The sequence below is a fragment of the Trichosurus vulpecula genome, chromosome 9, assembly GCF_011100635.1.
Source record: "Trichosurus vulpecula isolate mTriVul1 chromosome 9, mTriVul1.pri, whole genome shotgun sequence".
NCBI classification, from domain to species: domain Eukaryota; kingdom Metazoa; phylum Chordata; class Mammalia; order Diprotodontia; family Phalangeridae; genus Trichosurus; species Trichosurus vulpecula.
The window spans coordinates 32,300,257-32,309,382 of NC_050581.1; positions in this window are offsets into that span (position 1 = coordinate 32,300,257).

Here is a 9,126-nt window from a genome sequence, read left to right on the forward strand (position 1 = left end):
AGAGTGATATTACGTGGCTCATCAGTGATAGGAACTAAGACTTCCTGCCTGGGGGAGTGCTTTCCCCTCTCCCACCCCCAATGGTGCTAATGGTGGTTTCCTTAATTTTCCATAGGGTAGGTAGATAACTCCATTGGAATGTCTTCAAGTTTGCCAGGTGCAAGGCACCGACCCTGCTAGGGTGCTCTGGACGTTACCCTATGGTCAGTCAAGTTGGCCTTATTTGATGATGACTTCTTGGAATAAAAACCAGTGGCTAAATAATATATTCTGCTTCACATATAAGAAAGTAGGCTTTAAACTATTGTTGCTTAGCCTTTCACTCTAATTATGGGTCTGCTAAAACTGTATTCCAGCAAGTAGAAGTTTCAGTATCTTGTATAGGAAACTCCATTTTTTTGATGTGAAAATTAGCTACTTTCCCATATCCAGGGCAGCACAACATGTTTCACCAGCTCCTAGGTCATATCAGATAACATAAATAACTTAACATGAGATGGGGTGTCTTAAAGCCGTACCATTACCCAGGAGCACATATTCATACTCAAAACATGACATGTTGACCAAACCCTTTATTGGGATGGCTATTTTGTTTTTCTTTTTATTGGAAGTGAAGAAGAGGTTTTAAGGAGAGAAGCTAGTAGAGACAGCAGCATAGTACATTGGAGAGTCCTAGATTTGGAGTCAGCACCCCAGTTTGACTCCCAACAACCTCCCTGGATCTCAGTATCCTCATCTATAAAATGATGTAGGTGGATTGTATGGCCTCCAAGATCTTTTCAGTTCTGCTGTTGCAGGCTAGTGAGAAGACTTTACTTATATACTTTAATAGGGACGAGTATGTGGTATAGTGGATAGAGCACAGAGCCAGAGTCAGGAAGAGCAGAGTTCAAATACAGCTTCAGACGCTCGATAGCTCTGTGACCCTGGCAAATAACTTAACCTCTATTTGCCTGTTTCCTCATCTGTAAAGTGAGTGTAATAACGTCATCTACTTCCCAGTCTCGTGAAAATCAAATGAGATAATTGTAAAGCGTTTAGCACACTGCCTGGCATGTGGTGTGTGTACATAAATAACTGTTAAATATTATTAATCCCCTTCCGTCGTTATTTAAACAGCATATACAGAGAAAGTATTATAATTTGTAACTTCGATATTATGCAGCCCATCTGATTCACGGAAATGAGATTAATCTGAGAACCAAGGAAAATAATTTGATTATGAATTGCCACAGCAAAAAAAAAAAAATTATCATCTGGTGACCAATCATCCTGAGATGAGGCTTTCCATACTTACGTAGGCTTATTGTCTAAATTGCTAGGCTAGTCTATAGACGACTAATATAATCTCAGAATGGGATAGTACCCACCACACTACAATAGAATAAATATTTTTTTGTTTTTCCCTAAAATACTATACACTAACATGGGTGTTTTGTGCCTAGGTGTGTCACTCAAATGCCTGTTGGATTAGAGTGATAAGGTTTCCAGCATGTTGTAACCTCCCAGGGTCATCCAAACTTCTGGATGAAGTATCAGAGTAGGACTTCTTTGGAGGCCTGTGAAACCAAAAAAGAGGAGCTTAAATGTTCCAAGCTCAGTACATAAAATAGTACTCTATAATTTACAAAACATTTTTCTCAAAGCAGTACATGTACTTGATGCTAACTTCAGAATTCAAAGGACACCATGGACTAGTTCTCCCTAAAAGGCAAGAGTTTTTGGTGTGTTTGTATGTGGCTTTTTTAAAAAATTCAATTTTAAGGTAGCATATTTTATATTTTAAAAAATTATACATTCTCTCGAGGGAAGGGAGTGTTTAATAAACACTCGAAGGTCGAAAAAGGTCGAAGACCCTTTGCCAGGAAAGAAACCTGATTAGTTAATGTTGATTCTGATAGGATTTGTCTTAAGTCAACCAAGCATAGATAGTATGTATCTTAAATCAGCTACATCCAGTGAATGAAGGCATTTGATTGGGTATGGAGGCTCAATTACTGCCGGCAATTCTATCAGGCTTTGAAGTGTTTGGATACTTAACATTTGATTGTGGTTGTGCCTATCTGAGCTGGACATTTGCAATTCACAGACTGGATAATCAAGTCCCATTTTGGAAGATTTGTGAGTTCCTGATGGAAATCATCCCGATTATTTCAATTCAACAAGCATTTTATTGAACATCCACTATGTGAAAGGCACTATGCTAGGTGTTGGGCATGTCAACACAAAATAATCTCTGCCCTCAAGGAGCTCACATTTTGTGTGGAGGGCAGGGAGTCAACAATGTACATTGCTGTACAATGTACGTGGAAGAATAAATGCAAAGCATAAGACTACATGGCACGTTCCAATTTAGGCAACCCAATGGCATGGTATTTTACTTTTCAAAACTTCAACAGTGTAGAAATTAGGACAAAAGCGGGTTTCCAGATTCCTAAGTGGCCAGGTGAAACTCAACACTTCCTTCTCTCAGTGTCCAGTGCAATGTCCCAGGGATCCATGCTTAGTTCTGTTATTTACAATTTTTGTCAGTGACTTGCATAAAAGACACGCAGAGCACATTCATCAAATTCACTCCCCACTCTACTACATCCTTCACTGAGCTGCCGATGACTTTCCCAAAGCCCAAGACTGTCACTCCCTCCCCTCACTGCTCTAGTGAGTTTGGCATTTAAAGCCTTTCACTATAATGCCCCTTTCTACCTTTCCAGTCTCCATATACTTCCTTCTTCTCCACCATCCCAAGATCCTGCTGCATTGGCTTACTTGCTATTCTTAACACAAATTACACGCATTCCCTGACTGCATCTGTATTAGCTATTCCTTATGGCTGGAGTGTACTCCTTCATCTCCACCTCTCCAGGTTACCTTTGAGATTCAGCTCAAATTCCAACTTCTATAGGACACACCCTCCTCCCACCACCCCATGCCTTTCCCCTGAGATTACCTGTTACACTGCAGATATCTGGTTTGTATATGGTTATTTGTATATTTATATATCTTCCCTAGTAGGATGTGGCTGCCCCCTCCTCCCTTATTGTTCGGTCTTTGCATCATCTATGCTTAGCATAGTCCTGTGTTTAATAAATGCTTACTGACTTAGTGCTTGCCTGAGCTAGTGACTAGCACAAAGCTGAGAGAGATACCTAATATTAAATATTTGTGTCTGCTTCTTCATAGAATCCCTCTCAATTCAATATATGGTTCAAGCACTGCCTTCTACAGGAAACCTCTCTCAGTTTTGCCAGTAGCTGGTGTAGTCTCCCTAATTATCTCATTGTGTTTCTGTATCTTCTTTTATATGTACAAGTTGTCTTCAACAGAATGTAAGATTCTTGCAAATAGAATTGTTCTGTTCTTTGTATCTTCAGCACCTAATACAGTGTTTGGCATATAAGTGCCTAATGAATGCTTATTGATTGATTAGATGAAAGTTAAGATTCAAAAGATCTTGATAGGCTAGAACATTTGGTTTAATCTAATAAGACAAAATGCAGTAGGGATAAATGTAAAATCTTATATTTGTGTAAAATCAATTTCACAAGTGCAGGATAAGTGAGATGTGTGTGTGGGTAGCAATCTGATATGGCAGCCATATTTTCTTGGGCTTCATCAAAAGAGATAACAGCTTCCAAGAAAAAGGATAGTCCCTCTAAAATTTGCCCTGGAGTGTTGTGTTCAGTACCAGGTGCCATGTTGACAAGCCAGAGAGCATCCAGAGATGGCAACCACGATGGAGAAGGATTTAGATTCCATAATATTGGAAGAATGGTTGAAAAAACTGGGAATGTTTAGCCCAAAGGAGAACAACCAGAATTTTTAGGGCTCTCGTGTGAAAGAGAGACTAGGCTTGTTCTGTTTGTCCCAAGAGAGCAGAACCAAAAATGGAGTGGACTGCCTGCAGAGGTAATGAGTTACCTCCCATTGAAGGAAGCTGGCTGACCATTTGGGTATTTTGTAGTAGAAATTCCTTTTGACTATAAGTTGGCCACTGAGTTCCCTTCCAACTCTGAGATTCTTCTGTGAGGTCATTCCCCCCATAGGAAGCTAGTGTCTCTTGCTCTGTCCTCAGATTCCAATGAATTTCCTTTATTTTTATTTTTTTACTTAAAAACCCAAAACCTCTTTGTTTCTTCCAGATAGTCTAGTTGAACTTGTATTTAAGCCGTGTTTTTCTTTGAGTCTTCACTTGTAGCTGGTTTGTAGTTACTCTCTTTTGACTGTCTTTTGGGCGTCTTTGTCACCATGATAGCTCATAGTGAGGTGTGGTTTTTTGGTTTGTTTATTTGTTCTTCTAGTCTTAATTCTCAGATTGGGACTTTGTGTTGCAACAAGACCATGCATACTTCTCAAACGAAAGTGTGGGCTTTGTTTGGTCCTGCTTTATAATCTCTGGGGTCTTACTGCTTGTTTTCTCTAGGTATTGTGCTGTGTCCTTCAAGGATCAAGGGCAGCTCAGGCCAGGTACTGACAAGCTCAGTGCTTTGAAGCAGTCCAGAGCAGGCCAGGGCAAAATATGATCAACGCCCTTCTTATTGGAGCTTTGCAAGGTCTTCCTCCCAGTTTGAGTTTGGGTTACCATAGACATCTGCTGGCCCTAACCCCTTGTTAGCTAGCTTTGAAGGATCCTTATCAGAAAGTTGACTTCTACTGCTGAACTTTTAGCCACATTGACCCGTGGGACAGATTTCTTAAAAAGAGAAGGAAACCTTGTTAAGATGACCCAGAATCAAATTGTGCGAAAGAGGCACTTAGAATTTACCATTTCATGTTAAATAGTAACATCATGTTAATACAGAAATCAATGAAAATTCAAAGTTGGTATAGCAAATCAACTATTTTGGCATTAGTCAATTAAAACAGCCAGCCTGATTGATACGTTTTGCGTTATTGGGAAGTTGTTTCAGAGCAGAAATTCTTCAATTTTTTTTTGTCGTGGATCCCATTAGCAGTCTGGTGAAGCCTAGGGTCAAAGAAGTGAAACCCAGACATTCTAGGCGAAAGCCAAATAATCCTCTTTTGAATAACTAGGGGTTGAACATTTTGATTTTGAAATTGTTGGTGTGATGGAGCATGGTGGGAAAAGACTGGTCTAACTGGGGAGCCAGAAGACCTGACAACATGAGGACTGAATTGGTGTCTTGTCTAAGCTGGGAATTTCCCCTGGTGCATCTGTGGCACGGTGCTCTGCACCCAGCAGGTGCTTAATAAATGTTTGATTTAAATTCTAGTCCCTGTCCTGCCGCTAACTAGCAGGATGATCTTCGGCAAGTTACTTAACCTCTTAGTTTTAGTTTCCTTATCTATAAAAGACACGTTACCGGGGCAGGCAGGTGCCACAATGGATAGAGCGCTGGCCCTGGAGTCAGGAGGACCTCAGTTCAAATTTGGCCTCATACACTTGACACTTAACTAGCTGTGGGACCCTGGGCAAGTCACTTAATCCAGATTGCCTCACACACAAAAAGGAAATATTATATCATCTCTAAGAGCCTTAGAAGCATAAGATGTCCACTTAAACATCCAATGTCCCTTACATTCAAAACTTGTGAGACCAGAAAAACCCCTGAGTGCTGCCCAAGCCGGATTAAAATAGAATCAGGAAATGTTTAACAATACAACACAGCTAATATTAATTTGTGATTTTCTAAATCAGTATGCAGCCTGTAGGGGTCTGTTTCTATTTGAGTTTGACACCACTCTCTTACACTCTAAAATTTTATTGTTCTGGTTTCTTTTTCTATAAAATGAAGGAGTTTGATAGTCTCCTTTGGAAGTTTGGTAAAATTTATGAAGCCCTCAGAATTTTTTAAAATATTGATAACTGAAAGAAATGATACATTTCAGTTAGAGGTTAACAAAAGTAAAGCTTTTTTTCCCCATCCAAGTTCATGGACCCCTTGAATTCTGTCCATGGGCTTTAGGCCAAGAAGTCCTAAACCACTAGAGTACTTCTAGTTTGAGCATTCAATGAACAGACAAAATTGATATAGGACAATGTAAAAATCAAAAAGAAATCAATTACTTGAGAATAATTGTTTCCTTGTTACAAGATGTTGGTCCTTTATTTGAGTCCAGTACCCTCAGAAATCATGGAAACGAGAAGAATTTTGCACCGTCTTGCCCGTTTTACGTACCGCCTCATCCCTTTCCTTTCTTCCCCTTCCCTCAGCCCAGGGAGAACTTTTGACCTAAGGTGTTATAACATAGGCCTGTGGCAAGACTTAAAGTTCAGCTAATTTTGGATAAAGTATCCTTGATTATGATAAACAGGAAACTTGGTTTGATGGAAAGGAGCCTGACCCCTACTCTAGCTCTCTCTGCACCCCACCCCTAAGAATGAGAGACATTTCAGTAGAGTTTGACCTTTCTTTAGGGTGAAAGAATTTGAGTAGGCTAAGGAGAAGCTGTCAATCATACCAGCAGGCTGAATCTGCTTCTTGCTTTGTTTCTGAGATCACTACCGCTTCCAGATGGAGGGAACGAAGCTGCATGGCATAGTGGAAAGAGGGGTCCACTTTCCCCCACTAAGTTTTATTATTTTGATAAATTTGTTGTATTCTAAATGAACCACATTTTAAGCCCACGTACACACAAAAGAGGGCTGAATTTGGATTCAGAAGAGTCTTTGAGAGAGATTCCTTACCTGTATAATGGGGATAATATTATCTATCATCCATCCCTACCCCATAGGGTGGTTATGAGGATCCAATGAGGCAATGTGTGTAAAGCACTATGTGAATGTCAGCTGCTTATTATTATCATGGTCAGATATCTGCCCACATAGACTAGGTTAGTTTTTCCTTCATGGGCAATGAAACTGCCCTCCGGACCTAATAGTTTTAAGCTTGGACCCTTAGCATAGCTTCCTGGCGATCTAAACAGGGAAAAGTCAGGGAACGAGGAATTTTTTGCCTCCCTCAGGATAGACTGGCATGCCTGTATGGCTTTATCTTCAATTAGTTAGCCTTCCCGTTCTATGGCCAAGTAAACATCTTTTTGTTAACTGTTATATGATCTACATGTATCTCCTTTCATACTAACTGCAAACCTGAAACATTACATCAGCCGGACCTACAGTAATAGTTATTATAATTAAGATGTGTTCCATTATAATAGGAAAAATTGTTCAACTTACCCCATCACAGCCATCACAGTAACTAGGAGATTTAAATTTAAAACAAATTTAAACTTTATTAGTATTAATTATATAGAGAGCTGAGTAATAATTCTTTTCTGGTCCCTTTCCAATTCTCCCGCAAAGAAGGAATACTTGAAAAATATGCAAGGCAAGGCCCAGGGCTGAGATACTAGTGTATAGTTCTTTATTGCAATTACAGAACTTACATAGTTCTTATGCATTGATTCCTAGCCTTAGAAACCTTTTAAGTGGGCTATAGCCTACTGGGGACTGACAGAATTGGGTCATTTCCCAATCTCACTGATGAAAACACCCAAGAAAGGGTTGGTATAGATGCCCTGGAAGAGGGACAAGACCAAAGCCCATATAAATAAGCTCCTTGAGGGTCAGAAATATTTGTTCATTTTGTCTAGCACTCTGTACGGAACAAGTCCTTAATAAATGCTTGTTGAATTGAATGTTACAGGTATAACATAGCTATATTGAGGAAATTGAAAGAGTGCTGACCTGGACTTGAATCCCCCATTTTCCACTTGGTAGCTGTGTAACTGGCAAATCTGTTTGCCTCTTTGGACCTTATTTTTCACAAATGCAAAATGAAGGGATTAGAATTAGATGGCTTCTAGAGTCCATTCCAGCTCTGAATCTAGAATCCTATGATCCTTTCAATCAACCAGCAAGCATTTATTAAGTACCTACTATGTGCCAACACCTGTGCTAAGCATACAAATACGAAGAATAAAAAAAATTTTAAATCCTTTCTCTCAAGGAGATTATATTTAGAGTACATATAGAATAAACATGAAGAGAAAATATACTGGCCAATTTGTTATTCCTCACAAACAATGCTCCATTTAACATCTCCGTGCCTTTGGACAGCCATCCCCCATCCCTGGAATATTCTACCTCCCATCCTCCAACTCTGAGATTCCCAGGGTTCCTGTAAGACTCAGCTGAAATGCCACCTCTTTGAAGAAGCTTTTCCTGGTCACCTGAGCTGTTAGTGCCTTCTCCTCTAAGTTTACTTAAGTCTACCATTTTATCTTTACTTACTGACTTATACATATCTCACCTATTAGAATGTCAGCTCCTTGAGGGTAGGTAGTTTTTGTTTTTGTTTTTTTGTATCCCCAGTGCTTAGCACAATACCTGGTATACAGTAGTTTCTTAATAAATGTTTGTTGATTGATTGGTTGAATAAATACAGATAAATACCAGGTTATTGAAGACAAGGTAGTTAGAAAGGAAGGGAATTAGTAATTGAGGGTATCAGGAAAAGCATTCATGTTAGAAGGTTGCACTACATGTGTTCCAACCTAGAATGGTGGTAAGCTTGATTTTTCTCTCAGGCTGTTCAAAGTATTAGTTCTGCCCTATTCTTCAGGATCATAAATAGTGCAGTAGAAAAAGCACTGGCTTTTGAAAGTTCAAATTCTGCTTTTGACACTGATTATCTGTGTGACTGAGGACCAGTCATAGCTTTTCTGGGTGCTAGTTTCCTCCGAAAGACCTCCGAGGCCAAAAGGCCTAGAGTCCTAGATGGCCTAGGAGGCTAACCTATAACCTAGGATCACAGATATAGAGATATAAGAAACTTCAATACCTTCAAGCATTCTCCCTCATTTTACTGATGAAAAAACTGAGTCCCGAAGAAGTTAATTGATTTGCCTAAGGCTACTTCACTGCATACTTTGATTGCTCTTAATGAACCTTGTTCCCCGGTTCCTCTAGTTGGGAGGGATCCAAGTTATTACCAGTCATATATCTCTCACTCTTCCTTGTGGTCTTAGCCCAACAGAACCTTTCTAGAAGTAGAAATAGTTGAGCTATGTTTAGAGATGATAGCACAACCTATAATCTTTATTTTTTGGTTCTGATTTCATTAGCATAGGAAAGAGCCTCCACTAATCTCAGCACCTCATCTGTAAGTTGGTCTTTTTTTTTAAAATCAGTTATTTGTCATTTATTCTGTATTTAGGGTTAAT